Genomic DNA, 17,424 nt, shown 5'->3' on the forward strand with positions numbered 1-17,424 from the left:
TTATGAAGACATCCAAGTTCAGGGTGGACACCTTGGAAATTACAGGGACAAGCCAGGGTTCACACACTTGGAGAAATGTTGGGACAAATCATTTTAGAATCGACACACCTGGGAAATTAGGTAGATTTCCAGGTCAGTGTAAACACACAGGATAATTAGATAAATACCCCCAGTAAGTGTAGACATACATGGAGTTTAGCAAGACAACCCAAGACAAAGCAGGCACACACTGGGAATTAGAAAAATCCCAGTTTGTACTAGACTCTGCTTTGGTGTTAGGGATTTATCTCCTGTCAGTGTAGACACACTTGGGGAACGAGGGAGACATCCCATTTCGGGTAGAAACTCCTGTGGAATAAGGGAAGCTTCCCAGATCAATATATACAAACCTGGGGACTAAGGGATACACCCCAGTTTAGGGTAGACATGCTGGGATTAGGGAGCTATCCCAGGATAGGACAGACATACCTGGGTCATCAGGGAGATAATCCAGGTCAGAGTAGACACACTAGGAGAATTATGAGGACACAGATTAGACACAACTAGGGGACCAGGAAGCTATTCCAGCTCAGTGTAGATACCTCTGCATATCCCAGGAGACATCCCATATCAAAGTAGACATACTTGGACAGCGAGGGGGATCTCAGCTCAGAGTAGATTACCTGAGGTATTAGACAGACATCCACGTTCAGAGTTCACTCTTCTGGAGGAGTTAGAGTCTAGTGAGGATTAACACACCTGTGGAGCTATAGACACATCCCAGGTCAGAGGAGACATACCTGGAGATTCAGGGGAATTCCTTGATCAGTGTAGACCCATGGGAAAATTGGCAGACTTGCAACATCAGGGCAGTCAAACCTAGGGAGCTGGGGGAGACACTCAAGGTCAGTGTAGACCCCCCTGGAGAACTGGGAGACACCCACTGTCAGAGTATACGCATCCTAGGGGATGAGGGAAATATACCGGATCAGGCTGGACACAACCAGGGAACTCTGGAGAAATCCCAGCTCAGGTATACTTACCAGAGGAACCTGAGATATAATCTAGAGCAGGGTCAACACATTTGGGGAAAAAGAACTATGGATATAGCTTATATCAGTGTTGTTCAAGTAACCAGATTAGGTCCAAAATGGAGTTGCTAATGTTAACCCCATGTCAGCAAACCAAAACTTAAGTTTCTATGTTTTGCTCTCCCAGAAAAGGAGGGTCTAGGTCAACCAATAAGCACTTCCCTGCTCAGCACAAGGTAGGATGACCTACCCCAAGACTTCCCTGTGCCCCCATATAAGAAGAGTAACCATGTTTACCCATCAGGAAATGCCTAGCATAACTTCCTCTTCCTGTTGTTTTTTTTTTTTTAAGATTTTATTTATTCATTCATGAGAGACAGAGAGAGAGAGAGGCAGAGGGAGAAGCAGGCTCCCAAGGAGCAGGGAGCCCGATGCGGGACTCGATCCCAGGACCCTGGGATCATGACCTGAGCCGAAGGCAGACACTTAACCATCCGAGCCACCCAGGCGCCCTCCTGCTGACTTCTCTTACCTTGTACAGATCTTCGGTGCTGCTTTTTATCTGCTAGATTAGGCGCTGTCAGATTCATGAATCACTAAATAAAAGCCAACTAGGTCCATAAATTGACTGGAAAAATTTCTTTGAACAGCTTTGATGAGAAGGATGGGGTCCAGAGAAGACTGCTAATGGCTCTGGGCATGACAAGAAGCACAGGTGCTGGTACCTGCTCAACTCTGAGTTCTTGGTCTTTCTCACGTCTCCACAGCCCATGGGTAAGTTCCTCTTGTATATGAGCTTTGCATTTGAGCTGCCTGGTCTAATGGGCTTTTTTACTCCAGTGTTTAGCAGGTCAGCTTGAGCTGGCAGATGGTTCCATTTGGAGCCTGAAGTCCCTAGCCCTGTGTTAGTCCACAGTCTTGATTTATTGGCTTCTGCTGGTTAGTCTATTGTTCCAATTTGGGAGCTACTGGTTTTGTTGGTGTGAACCACAAGTAAAAGTGACAAATTTGTCAAACAGAAACCAAAGGAGAAATGGGACCCTAAGGTTCTGAAGAATCGAATGATCCATCTTCTCATACCCCAGCTCTTTATATGTTTAAAAACTATGGTTCTGGATGTTGTACATATTTGCAGAAATGGCAACATATCACTAAGGATAATCTTGAATTACAGTAGCCACAGTAGGGAAGTTTTAACTTAGATAAGCTTATCCATTTACAAGCTGCCCTAGAGGGAAAGCGGTCTCAGCCAAGAACTCACTATAAAAGGTAGAAGGAAAATAAATTTTTCCTTTTCGACAGTTTCTGGTGACCCAGATGGGACACCTCACTTGCTCTAGAGCCTGCAGACAGGATACTGAGGAACCTGGCAGAAGCTGGCAAAGAGAATTAGGTAACATTTCACATTGTCTCTTCTTTTGCAAACCCAGACTCCTGTGAATTTGGTTTCGGGATATACCCGCTGGTTGTGGATTCTTTCACACTCCCAGGGGCAGCTATTGCTTTTCCTGTTTGTCTCGCTTCGTGTCCTGAGAGTCTGGCTCGGCTTTCTGCCTGCCTGTCTGTTCTTGCACGTGCAGGCCCCTCAACTGTCAGGTTAGGGTCCGGAGAAGATTGTTGGACCGAGCTCTGGGTTGTACCTCATTTGTCGCTAACATCCTACTGACTGTTGCCAGCTCTCAGGGGAACTGTCTTTTTTTTTTTTTTTCCAAAATAGGTATTATTAAAAAAATTATACAAATTGGCTTTTTATTACTCAAATTATGAAAATTTTTAAACACTTTGTCTCAAGCCTCCAAAAAAGTGTGCTCTGTCTTCACAGTCTTCAGTGGCAATACACTGTGATGGTACAGAAAATAACTCACAAACATTTCAAAGAACTTTGTTAGAATGTACAAGAATATGGCAGAAGCCAGAATCCTTAAAGTGATTTAAAAAAATTTCAAGTTTAAGTATTACTGAAGTTATATAAACAGAGTTACAGAATAGTAAACACCTATGTGTAATTTTGCAAAGGAAAAATGATTAGTTTTGTATGTCTACACTTTGTTTCAGCCTTTCCAAAAACACTTTTAAATGCAAAAACAAAATTTTCCAGTTACCCAAAACTTCAAAAATCTATTGTACTTTGAAAAAACTCTTAAAAGCAGCATTGTTTAAATAGCAGTTAATTCACCAATATGTGTGCAACCAACCACAACCACCCTCACTATGACTCAGGCATGTCAAGAGTCCCCAGCTTACAATCCACAGCAGAACCAGAGGCAGCAAGCATCTCTGACAGTTAAGAGAAAAGGCCATGAGGAGTAGGTATGCAGCCCAGGGTATCCAGGTGCTTGCTTGTGGAGAAAAAGGGTCAAAACTGAAGGAACTTTCCTTACAGAATCCAAGGTCCTAATTCAGAGCAGCTCCTTTAAACACCGAATTCCTTTTTGACCCCCCTCCTCGTCACTAAAACAGATGGTACAAAGTCTATACAAAAGAAAATTTTTGAAACCTGTGTTTTACATCAATGCTAATTACAACCAATTTAGCAGAAAGAACTACAGAATGCAAATTTTAAAAGATTTCCTTACTAATGGGACTATAGATTAGGGTAGGAGCCAACTGGTTTCCTAAGAAACAATTCTAATGCACTTTAAATTGGAAATCAGATGTCAACACTACTTTAAAAGGCCTTTAAAGAAAAAAAGGCCATTGTATACATATCAAAGTTTTATTATCTATATAAGGTGACCTATTTTCAAATAACTGACATAATTTAGTATTTAAAGTAGCATTTTAAGCAATAAAAGGCAAAAACAAAGTGCCTTCTTTATGTTGCCTGTACTTGGGAGTGGTTCTGGATCTTGGGAAGACTGTATTTTTTGCACCCTCGTAGGAGATGCATTGTGAGTCCACAGATATGTCCTAAAAGACTTACTGGTTTTGGCTGAGTAACTTGATTGATATACTTTGGGTTTAAAAGAAGAAAAAAAGAGCGCAATACTGCCAGGAATATTTATTATTTGTCTCAGCTAAAACCTGCAACTAAGATATTTGAAAGGACTTTTATAATGAACTCCAGGGTCAGAAGCTGGTCAGATTGGAAGCCATGGTAACCAGACAAGAGGAAGGAATCAAAGGCATCCAGTTGGTAAGGAAGAAAGTATGACATGACATTTCACTATGCAGATGACATGATACTATATATAGAAAACCTTAAAGACTCCACCAAAAAACTATTAGAACTGATAAATGAATTTGGTAAAGGTGCAGGATACAAAATCTATGGCATTTTTATACACTAATAATGAAGCAACAGAAAGAGAAATTAAGAAAGAAATCCCATTTACAATTGTATCAAAGATAATGCCCAGGAATAAACTTAAACAAGGAGGTGAAAAACCTACACTCTGAAAACTAGAACACACTGATGAAAGATATTGAAGGGGACACAAATAAGCGGAAAGACATTCCATACTCATGGATTGGAAGAATATTGTTAACATGTCCATATTACCCCAAGCAATCTGCAGATTTAATGCACTCCCTACCAAAATATCAAAATGTTTCACAGAACTAGAACAAACAATCCTAAAATTTGTATGGAACCACAGAGGACCTTGAATAGCCAAAACATTCTTGAAAAACAAAGCTGAAGGTATCACATTTCCAGATTTCAAGTTATACTACAAAGCTGTAGTAATCAAAACAATGTGGTACTGGCACAAAAATAGGCATATACATCAATGGGATAGTACAGAAAGCCCAGAAATAAACCCACGTTTGTATGGTCAATTAATCTTTGTCAAAGGAGGAAAGAATATGCAATCGGAAAAAGTCTCTTCAACAAATGGTGTTGGGAAAACTGGACAGGTAACATGCAAAAGAATGAAACTGGACCACTTTCTTATGCCACACACACAGATAAATTCAAAATGGATTAAGGACCTAAATGTGAGGCCTGAAACCATAAAAATCCTAGAAGAGAGCACAGGCAATAATTTCTCCAATATTGGCCATAGCAACTTTTTTCTAGGTATGTCTCCTGAGGCAAAGGAAATATAAGCAAAAATAAATATCGGGACTTCATCAAATAAAAACCTTTTGCACAGCAGAACTAGGTGTCAACAAAACTAAAAAGACAACCTTACATAATGGGAGATGTTTGCAAATGATATATACAATTAAGGGTTAGTATCCAAAATATATAAAGAACTGATACAACTCAACACCCCAAAAACAAATAATCCAATTTAAAGTTGGGCAGAGGACATGAACAGATATTTCTGCAAAGAAGACATCCAGATGGCCAACAGACACATGGAAAGATGCTCAACATCACTCATCATCAGGGAAATGCAAATCAAAACTACACTGAGATATCATCTCACACTTGTCAGGATGGTTAAAATCAAAACTACAGGAAACAAGTGTTGGCGGGGATGCGGAGAAAGGGGAACCCGCTTACCCTGTTGGTGGGAATGCAGGCTGGTGCGGCCGCTCTGGGAAACAGTATGGAGGGTCCTCAAAAAGTTAAAAATGGAACTACCCTATGATCTAGTAATCACACTACTGCGTATTTACCCCCCCCCAAAAAAAACACTAATTCACAGGGATATATGTATCCCAATGTTTATAACAGCATTATTTATAATAGTCGAATTATGGAAGCAGCCCAAGTGTCCATCAGTAGAGGAATGGATAAAGAAGTGTGTGTGTGTGTGTGTGTGTGTGTGTGTGTGTGTGTGTGTGAATACACACACAGTGGAATATAAGCCATAAAAAGAATGAAATCTTGCCATTTACAACAACATGGATGGAGCTAGAGAGTATAATGCTAAGTGAAATAAGTCAGAGGAAGACAAATACTATATGACTTCACTCATATGTGGAATTTAAGAAACAAAAAACAAAGGGACAATAAAGAGGCAAACCAAGAATCGACTCTTAACTATAGAGAACAAACTGTTACGGGGGGGGGGGGGATGGGTTAAATAGGTGATGGGTGTTAAGGAGTGCACTTGTGATGAGCAGTGGGAAATGTACAGAATTGCTGAATCACTATATTATACACCTGAAACTAATATGACACTGTATGTTAAGTATACTGGAATTTAAAAATAATAATAATAAAGCCCAATAGGGGTTCTTTAAAAAAAAAAAAAGTTCCTAACTAAAATGAAATGTACCCAGAGGGAAAGAAAAACATTCTGAAACCTTTGTGAAAGGATTTACTGAAATATTCAAAAGACACACAGCTCTAAATCTAAAATATAAAAATCTTCTGATTTTCATCCAAATTGAAAATCTTCCTGATACAAAGAAGCAAACTGAAGATAATACGATTGGATGAGTGGGTCAGCTCCTTGATATCATTCACGTTGCAACTCAATTCTTTGAGGAATTAAAAATAACTGTCCTTGTTTTATAAATTGAGTCTTTACAGGTGCAGAAATGCAGCTCTAGAAGTAATTTGAAGCCCACCTATCCTTTTTACCAATCCTGAAAACCCCCTGTTCATCTCAGAAAGCTTATAGATATTGTAAAAGATTTGGATTTAGGAAACAAAAGTCCTTCCTGGAGAAATTTGCATTCTCTGTGTTTAGATAGTAAACGTTTTATCCTGAAGGAAGAACTAAGAGCCATCTTTTTGAAAGGCAAACTTCAGGCAAATAATTCTTATCAGAAAGACAGAAAAGAAAGACTAGTTGGAAACTAGGAAAAATCTTAAAATCTTCTCCATAATTACTAGTGAAAAGCTTAAATCATCTGAGGAGGTAATCCTAATTTGTTCTGTGTGTCAGAAACACAGTTTTATTCAATGGTTCTTTTATAAACTAGTGGGTTTTTCATTATTGAACTTGTCTCATGGCTAAAATTCTAAAACCAAGTTTAAGGATGTATTTTTACATATGTCTGAATGTTCATGTATTCCTGTATACATGCATGTAATCGATGTATGAAATTTTTCTATTTCTAGATGGTATTGCCAATATTAATTCATAAAGAGCTCTAACTGGCTTAAAGAAAAATAAACACTTATATAACAAGTATACTCTCAGAAAGATAGGAACTAGCCCAAATGTTTTTCAAATTCACATGATCTAGGATAACCTAAACCTTGGGTGCATATTTCACAACTGACATCTGGTCCTGTGATAACTCTGGAGACCTCAAAACCAAAGTGACCAGGAAGAGAAGCTGCAAACATCATGAGGTAGACTGTTTCCTCCAGAGATGTTGAATCAAGGTTTCTTTCTATTGGATGTTCACAGGTAAAAGAATGAAAATTGACCCCTATCTTACTGCACTCACAAAAATTAACTTGAAGTGGATTAAAGACTTAAATGTAAGACCTTAAGTCATGAAAGTCCTAGAAAACAAAAAATAGGAAAAAAGCTCCTTGACATGGTCCTGGTGATGATTCTATGGAAGTCACACCTGAAGCATCAGCAACAACAACAAAAATATACTGGGACTACATCAACCTAAAAAGCTTCTGCACAGCAAAAAAAAAAAAGTGGAAAGAAACCTACAGAATGGGAACAAATATTTGCAAACCATACATCTGATGGGTTAATATACAAAATATATAAAGAGTACAACTCAGTAGCAAACAAATAATCCAATTTAAAAAATGGGCAAAAGAACAGACATTTTTCCAAAGAAGATATACAAATGGCCAGTAGTTACATGAAAAATGTTCAACATCCAGGTCATGATCCTGGAGTCTGGGGATCGAGTCCCGCCTCGGGCTCCCCCGCTCAGCGGGGAGTCTGCTTCTCCCTCTGGCCCTCCACCCTCTCATGCTCTCTCTCGCTCTCTTTCTTTCTCTCAAATAAATAAATAAAATCTTTAGTGGCTGGGCGCCTGGGTGGCTCAGATGGTTAAGCGTCTGCCTTTGGCTCAGGTCATGATCCCAGGGTCCTGGGATCGAGTCCTGCATTGGGCTCCCTGCTCCTTGGGAGCCTGCTTCTCCCTCTGCCTCTCTCTCTGTCTTTCATGAATAAATAAATAAAATCTTTAAAAAAAATGTTCAACATCACTAGTCAAATTAGAACCATAAGGAGATATCACCTCATACCTTTTAGAATGGCCATCATCAAAATAACAAGAGGTAACAAATGGTGGCATGGATGTAGAGACGAGGGAAGGGAACCTTGTGTACTGTTGGTGGGATCATAAAATGGCACAGCTACTAGGGGATACAGTTACTAAAAAAATTAAAAATAGAACTACCATATGATCCAGTAGTCCCATTTCTGAGAATATATCCAAAGGAAATGAAAATACTCAAAAAGCTATCTGCACCCCCATGTTTATAGCAGATTATTTACAATAGTCAAGACATGGAGCCAACCCGTGTCCATCGGTGGATGAATGGATGTAGAAGTTGTGGTTTACATTTACAATGGAATATTAGCCATCAAAAAGGACTTTTGCGATGGATGGATCTTGAAGGCATTGTGCTAAGTAAGTCAGAGAAAGACAAATACTCTATGCTCTCATTTAAATGTGGGATTAATTAAAAAAACGCACCAAACTCAGAAAAAGAGGTCAGATTTGTGATTACGACAGGTGGGGAGAGGGAGCAGTGGATGAAGGCGGTCGCAAAGGACAAACTTGCAGTTGTAAGATAAGCACTAGGCATGTCTGTACAGCATGACCATACAGCCGACACTGCCACGTGATAAACAGGGTAGAACTGTTGCGAGAACAGATCCTAGGAGTTCTCATCTCAAGGAGGAATTTTTCTTACGGTGTCTAGATGAGATGGTGGATGTTAACTAAATCTAGTATGGTAATCATTTAAAGACATGTAAATCAAACCATGCCCTACACCTTAAACCCATATAGCAATATACATCAGTGATTCCTCATTAAAGCTGGAAAAATAAAGTTTCTTTCCATTCCTCATCTCTTTTTCCTAATTCTTAATTTTTACACTATGTGGAGGTCTTTGCAATTCTTTGGTCCACCTTTGTCTTGCTCTGTTCTAGAAAGATAATGCCATTGTTCACATCTCTCAGGGCATCACAGACTTATCCCTGCTTTCCAGAGAAATGGCCTCTCCCCGTCCTCTGTTGTGTCAGCCTCCCTAATCCCCGGGGGCCCATTTCCCTGTCTCTGGTTAACAAACCCGGGGAACCTTACATCCAGGTTCTACACAAAGAAAGGGAGACAAGGCAAGAGTAAGCAAGACAGAACCACCTGTGAGGTCTCCAGCCCCTTAAGTCTTCTTGACCTCCAGGGCCATCACCTTTCCAGTTCAGAGCCATTCTGACAGCTTCCAGCACGGGAACGCCTCTTTTGGCAGCATGGTCCATGCTCCTCCAGGGTAGATATTTATCTGTGGAGGGCTAGTGTCCCCTTATGCATGGGCAGCTTAACGTCTAGATGGAAGAGGGTAAAAGCTGTGGTCTGGGCCACAACCAAACTGAGGCTTCCCACTGTGCTGTACCTCTCATCCCACACTACAGCCTCAAACAGGGCTGACCAGGAGGTATAGATTACTCAGGTTTTGCCTCCTTTGGCAGATCCTTATTACGTTGGTTGGAAGTCAGTGCCAACAAAGCACGTGATTAGAAATCTTCTGCTTACACTAGGGGAAATAGCAGTATTCACTGCCACAGCTGTAGCTGCCCAGCAGACACCTCTGCGTTCACTTGCCAAAGCTGTCTGTCTGAGACAACAGGATAGCTCTTGACTGTCTCCTTGCTGAGCATGAAGGTATTTGTGCTGCAGCCAATACCTCCTGTACTTGGATAAATACTTCAGGAGAGGTCAACACACAATTGCATGAAATAAAGCACATGGCTTAAGCAGGTTAAATCTAACCCTGGGTCATTCTATCGCTGCCTTCAGCTGGTTTGAGACATGGGGACCTTGGCTTCAGAGTACACTCTAAAGTTTGACTGCTCTTCTTTCTACAGTCATCCTCAGTCTTCCTGGTGCACTGCATTCTCTCAAAAATCTTCAATACATGTTCACGACCACTGGTCAGCAGACAGATTATCTCAGAGACTAGAGCACCGAAAGGAAAAGGACGAAAACGGCCATGTACAAGAATTCAAGCCTAACTCATGCCCTGCAAACACTACGGACACCAGCAGAGACCACAAGAGCAGTGACACAGCGTAGTGCTTTAGTCTTACATTTGGTCTTACCTCTCGGTAAAAGCTGAATCTGATCAAAAGGGAGAGTTGGTTAAAGTAGTTGGATTAGGCTCAAAATAGTCTCTAATATTAAGCCCCACTTTAGCGAACCAAAACTTAACTGTCTGTGCTCTGCTCTCCCAGAAAGGAAGGTCTGGTTTAACCAATCAGCACGTCCCTGCTCAGCACAAGTTACCTGACCTGTTCCAAGACTTCCCTGTGCCCCCATATAAGAAGAGTAATCATGCTTAACCAGTCAGCAAATGCCCAGTGTAACTTCCCATTCCTGCTCACTTGGTCTGTAAAATCTCTTGCATTGTACATCTTCAGTGCTCCTTTTTATCTGCTAGATTAGATGCTGCCTGATTCATGACATCATTAAATAAAAGCGAGTAGATCTGTAAATTGTGGAAATTTTTCTTTTAGCAGTATTAATAAGTCTGAGTTATTAGGGTAACATTCCAGATCAGGAAACACATACCCGAGGAATTAGGGAGACATCCAAAATCAGGGTAGACTATACATATGGGGAACTGGAGAGACATCCCAGGTCAATAGAGACATGCCTAGTTGATTAGGAAGACCTACCTGGTCAGGATAGGTACATCTGGTAAAATAAAATACTGCAGAGGAGAGAATCTTGTGGAATTAGGGAGACATCTTAAATTATAGTACATGAACCTGAAGAACAGTGGAGCCCTCCCAGGTCAGAGTAAGACAAACCTGTTGATAAGATTTCCAGGGTCAGGGCAGGACACCAAGGGAATTAGGTTTAGATAGCTGGGAATTATGAAGACATCTAATGTCCATGTGGACACACCTGGACAACTACACAAACGTCTCAGGTTGGAGTAGACCAGGGAAATTAGACATCACAGGGCAGGGTAGACATATCTGGGCATTTAGGAGGGAATCCCAGTTAAGGACAGACACACTTGAGCACTTAGGGAGACAGCCCCCCCAAGGAAGACACACTTAGGGAATAAAGAAGATATCCTAAGTCAGATTAGATACAACAGGGAATAAGAGAGAGATCCTAGGTCAGATTAGATACAACTGGGGAATATAAGATTATTCAATGCTAGAGTAGACACAACTGAACCTTTAAGGAGACATCCCAGGTCAGAGCAGACAACTTGTAGAACTAGGGAGACACCCGGGGTCAGAGTAGACACTTCTGAGTAATTAGGGAGACATCCCAGGTCAATATAGACACAACTGGGAATTAAGAAAATAACACTGGCCAAGGTAGACAGACCTAGGTAAGTAAGGTATATTCCAGGTATGATTAGACACATTCTGGTGAATTAGAAATTGCATATATCAGAGTTGACATATCAAGGGTACAACTCAGATCAGAACAGACACGCCTGGGATATTAGAAGTCCCTGACCAGTATAGACAAACATGGGAAATTAGGCAGACATCTAACATCAAGGTAGAAAACCTGGGTTAATTAGTGAGACATTCCAGGTCAGTTAAACAACTGGGGATCTAGGGAGACATCCTGTATCAGGGTAGAAACAACTGGAGAATTTGAAGTCATCCCGGGTCAGAGGAGCCATACCTTTTGAATTAAGATGATAGCCTAGTTTGGAGTGGAGACACCTGGGGAAATGAAAGACTTTCAACATCCTTGTAGACACAGCTGAGACTATTCAGACACCCCAGGTCACTGTAGGCAAATCTGTGGAATTAGTGAGACATCCTGGATCAGAGGATGTTACCTGGGAATTATGGAGGAAACCCGGGGAGTTATGGAGAAAACCTAGACACACCTGGGTAATTAGTGAGACACTGCAGCCAGAGTAGACACTCAGATTATTAGACATGCTTGGTCACCATAAACACACATGGAACACCAGGGAGACATCCCAAATCAGACTATATGCGCCTGGGGAAAAAAGGAATCATCCCAGGTCAGTATAAACTCAAATGGATAATTAGGGACACATCCCAGGTCCATTTAGATTACTTGAGATATTAGCTCCCTAATATCTACCCCTGTTCAAGTAGACAAAACCTGGGTAATTAGGAAGTCATCTCAAGCCAGTTCAAAAGTTGGTAATTAGTTAGATCTCAGGTCAGAGTAGACACACACGGAAAATTGGGAGAAACCCAGTGTCATAGTAAACACGCCTGGGGAACTAGGAGACCTATCAGGTCAGGGTCAACACACCGTGGCAATTAGGGAGACATCCCATGTTAGAGAAAATACACATCGGCCTGTGTAGACCCTCTTGGGGAATTAGGCAGATATCCAAAATCAGGGTATACACGTCTGAGTAATAAGGAAAACATCCCAGGTCATTGTGGATACACCTGGAAATAAGGGAAACATCACAGTTCAGTGTATACCCAGTCAGGGGAGTAGGAAGGCAACTTAGGATAGGCTAGTCTCACCTGGGTTATGAGAGAAAATCCCCAGGTCAGAGTAGACACATGGATGACACAAGGAGACTTCACAGAGGAGAAAATCCTGTGGAAATAGGGAAATGTCCATATTAGGGTAAAGTTACAGTATATGCACCAGGGGAACTAGGGAATTGTCCTAGGTCAGTATAGATAAGTGGGGAAATTAGATAGAAACTCCACGTCAGGGTAGACAAATCTAGGGAATAAGGGATACAGCTCGAGTCAGAGTAAACAGTCTTGGGCAAATAGGGAGACAAACCAGGTCATTGTAGATACACCTGGGGAATATAAGAGACGTTTCAGGTCAGGGTAGACACAACTGGGGAATTAGGAATACATCTTTGTAACTGGCAGGCCCCTGTGCCTCTTGGCTGCGGTCTGGGGGCCCCTGGAGAATGCTGAGTTGGGCAGACACCCATGGGCAAGAGAGCCTTTGTAGAAACCCAGGTTTCCAGAAAAGTTCAGCACTCTGTTAAGATCTCTATCATCTATCTATATGAGTTTGCTATATGATCTACACACACACACACACACACACACACACAGTTTGGACACCTTGGAGTGGGTAAAAGGAACTCTGCAAGCACCACCCCTTCTCCCAAGGTGGTACAGCTCAAAGACATAGGAGATAGTATCTCTCCTGCAGGGGAAAGGTACAGCGGTGAGTGCCCGACTTCCCCAGCTGTGCAGGATGCTGCTAAAGAAACCCATTTCTCTATTGCTGGGCCCAGAGTATTAAAGGGGCTTCTTGACTGGGGGAAGATCATCAGGAAGGAGGTAATAAGAATATGAGAGAGCATTAGAGGGATGCCATTCCTATGGACTGCATTCTGTACTCCGGGAGGAAGCCTGACCACAGCCCCTGAGAAAACCTCTTCTGAGGGTCCCTCCACTCCCAATGCCTGAGTGTCAAACCCACCCCTCCCACCCCCACCCTATGACTAGCTGCTCATGCATACTCTTGGGGCAGCAGGAGAGCAAGCTTGGGTGGACAGGAAGCACCCACAGAAACCAGGCCAGGGTGTTGGAAAACCACCGTCTTAAGCTGTAGCAACAACTTCAGGAAAGCAAAAGAGAGGTTTCCAGCAGTTGTTCTGGTGTATTGTAAGATCAAGGCAAGACCTACAAGCTTAAAAATTCTGCCACAAGAGGGAGCAGGAAGCATGGAACAGGTGTATCCATACAAGGCTGGAGAAAGCCACAGAATAAATATATAGCAGAGCCAACCAAAAGTACCTCCCACCTGAAGGCAGCTGGTACAGACTGGAGGGGTGACTGCTACATCAAATGTGAAAGCAGCAACACAAAACTCAAAGGAAGATAAAGAAACAAGAAAACATGACATCACCAAAAGATCCCAATTAAGTTCTAGTAACCGATCCCAAAGACATCGAGATCTGTGATTTACAAGGAATTCAAAACAGCTCTTTGAGGAGGTTAATGAGCTACAAGTAAACACAGAAAGACAATTCAATGAAATCAGGAAAAGAATACATGAACAAAAAGAAATTTAGCAGAGATAGAATCATGAGAAATAACTAAACAGAAATTCTGGAGCTGAAGAAGTGAGTCAAAGAAATGAGGGATGCAGTAGAGGGCATTAACACCAGAACAGACCAGAAAGCAGAAAGACATCAGTGGGTCATAGGACAGGAGTTTTGAAACAGCCCAGACAGAGAACAAAGAAAAAAGAATGAAAAAAGCTAAGGCAGCTTATGTGATCTCTGGGACACCATCAAAAGAGCCACCAGAGTCACTGGGGTTCCAGAGGGACAAGAAGGGGGCAGGCAGTCTATTTGGAGATATGATGGCTGGGAACTTCCCAGACCAGTGGAGAGACCTGGACATCCAAATCCATGAAGTGAATAGATCACCTCATTATTTCAAGCCAAAGCAATCTCCCCCAAAACACATTATAATGAAACTGTCAGAAGTCAAAGACAGAATCCTGAAAGTGCAAGAGAGAAAAAAAAAAGTAATCTATAAAGAAACCCACACTGGTGATCAGTGGATTTCTCAGCAGAGAAATCCTACTTATAGGCCTACTTAGAGGCCAGTAGAGAGTGGGACACATTCAAAGTGTTGAAAGGGGGAAAAAAAAAAGCCAGTCAAGAATATAATATCCAGTGAAGTTGTCCTTCAGAAATGAAGGCAAAATAAAGACTTCCCAGACAAACAAAAGCTTGCAAGAGTTCATCACACTAGACCTGCCTTACAAGAAATGCTGAAAAGAGTTCTTCCAGCTGAACTGAAAGGATGCTAATCAGTGACACGAAAACGTAAGAATATATCTAACACATCGGAAATGGTAAATATGTAGTCAGATGAAAAAACTCTAATTCTGTAGTATAAAGACTAAAGGATAAAAGTATTAAAAATAACCATACCTACTGGGGCACCTGGGTGGCTCAGTCGGTTAAGCGTCTGCTTTTGGCTCAGGTCATGATCTCGGGGTCCTGGGATTGAGCCCCACATCAGGCTTCCTGCTCAGTGAGGAGTCTGCTTCTCCCTATCTCTCTCTGTGCTCTCCCTCTCTTTCTCTCTTTCAAATAAATAAAAATAAAAAATACCTACTATAATTTGTTAATGAATACACAATGTAAAAAGACGTAAACTGGCAATAAAACCATTAAAAGAGGCAGCAAAAGGGTAGAGTTAAGTTACTTCCAGTGTAAAATGGACTGCTATGTCTATGAGGTGTTTTATGTAATCCTCATAGTAATCACAAAGCAAAAACCTAGGGTGGATTCACAAAAGATAAAGTGAAGGGAATTGGATCAATACCACCATAGACTATCATCAATCCACAAAGGTGGGAAAGAAGAATGGAAGAAAAGAAACAAGGGAACCACAAATACCCAGAAAGCAATTGATAAGATGGCACTAGTAAGTCCCTACCTATCAGTGGTTACTCTAAATGTAGATGGGTTGCATTCTTCAATGAATATGCACAGAGTGGCTGAATTAAAAACAAAGACCCAACTTCATGCTACCATGAGAGACTCGCTTCAACCTTAAGGACACACATAAGCTCAAAGTGAATAGAGGGAGGAAGATGTTCTATGCAAGTGGAAACCCAAAGAGAACAGGAGTAGCTCTACTTATGTCAGACAAAATAAACTTTAAGCTAAAAACAGTAAGACACAACAAATATTATTATATAATGATAAAGGGATCAACTCATCAAGAAGACGTAACAATTATAAATATATATGCACTCATTACTGGAGCACCTAAATGTATTAAGCAAAGCAAATACTAACAAATCTGAAGGGGAAAAAAAAAAGACAACACGATAATAATAGAGGACTCTAACAGCCCATGTTCAGCAATGGATAGATCATCCAGACAGAAAATCAACAACGAGACATTGGAGTTGAACCATACATTAGACCAAATGGGCCTAACAGACATTTATAGAGCCTTCTATCTACAGCAGCAGAATGCACATTCTTCTCAAATGCACATGGAACATTCTCCAGGATAGATCATATGACAGGCTGCAAAACGAGTCTTCGCAAATTTAAGAAGATTGAATTCTTACCAGCTATATTTTCTAACAACAGTGTTATGGAACTAGAAATCAGTAATAGGAGGAAAGGGTAAAAATTTACAGACATATGGAAACCAAACAAAACATTCCTGAACAGCCAATGGGTCAAATAAGAAATCAAAAGGAAATAACAAAATATCTTGAAACAATTGAAAATTGAACACAATACACTAAATCCTATGGGATGTTGTAAAAGCTGTTCTGAGAGGGGGGCCCCTGGGTGGCTCAGTCAGTTAAGCGTCTTGCCTTCAGCTCAGGTCATGATCTCACAGTCCTGGGATGGAGCCCCACGTCCTCGCGTCAGGCTCCCTGCCCAGTGGGGAGTCTGCTTCTCCTTCTCCCTCTGCACCTCTCCTTCCCTCTACCCCTCTCCTTGCTCGTGCTCTAATAAATAAATAAAATCTTAAAAAAAAAAAAGCTGTTCTGAGAAGGAAAGTTTAGTGATGAATGCATATTTAAAAAAAAAAAAGAGATCTCAAATGAACAACCTAATTTTACTCCTAAAGAAATGAGGCAAAGAAGAAAAAACAAAGCCAAATTTATCAGAAGGGAGGAAATAGCAAAGGTTGGAGTGGAGATGAAATAGAGACCAGAAACAATAAAAACGATCCATGACATTGAGAACTGGTTTTTTTGAAAAAATAAAATTGACAACACCTGATCTAGACTAAGAAAAATAAAGGGAATACTCAGAATCAGAAATAAGAAACATGAGAACTGATACCACAGAAATACAAAGGATCATAACAAACTACTATGAGAAATTATACGCCAACAAAGGGGATAATCCAGAACAAACAGAAAATTGCTAGAAATGTTCAACATACCAAGACTGAATCAGGAAGAAACAGAAAATATGAACAGACCAATACTGAGCGAGGACATCGAATCAGTAGTCAAAAGCATCCCCAAAAATAAAAGCCCAGGACCAGGTGGCCCACTTGTGAATTCTACCAATTGTTTAAAGAAGAATTAATGCCAATACCTCTCAAACTCTCCCAAAAAACTGAAGAGAAGGGAACACTCCAAGTTCTTTATATGAGGCCAGTGTTACCCCGACCCCAAAGCCAGCGAAGGACAAACGCTACAAGAAAACTACTGGCCAATATCCATGATGAATATAAATGCAAAGATTCTCAACAAAATATTAGCAAACTGAATTCAGCATTACATTAAAATGATCACAGGCCGTGATCAAATGGGATTTATCCCTGGGATGAAAGGAAGATCCCACATATGCAAATCCATACACGTGATACAGCACATTCATAGAAGGAGAGATAAAGATCATACCATTTCCCTAGAT

General features: G+C 41.0%; 1 long non-coding RNA gene across 1 annotated transcript; it reads left to right on the forward strand.

Moving 5' to 3' along the window:
• The first annotated feature begins 1,659 nt into the window (after positions 1–1,659).
• Positions 1,660–10,555, forward strand: LOC113912817. The gene is made up of 2 exons (XR_003516986.1): positions 1,660–1,784; positions 9,929–10,555. It is a non-coding gene; the product is annotated as an uncharacterized LOC113912817 (long non-coding RNA).
• Positions 10,556–17,424: the final 6,869 nt, after the last annotated feature.

Source organism: Zalophus californianus, chromosome 14 (genome assembly GCF_009762305.2).
Source record: "Zalophus californianus isolate mZalCal1 chromosome 14, mZalCal1.pri.v2, whole genome shotgun sequence".
NCBI classification, from domain to species: domain Eukaryota; kingdom Metazoa; phylum Chordata; class Mammalia; order Carnivora; family Otariidae; genus Zalophus; species Zalophus californianus.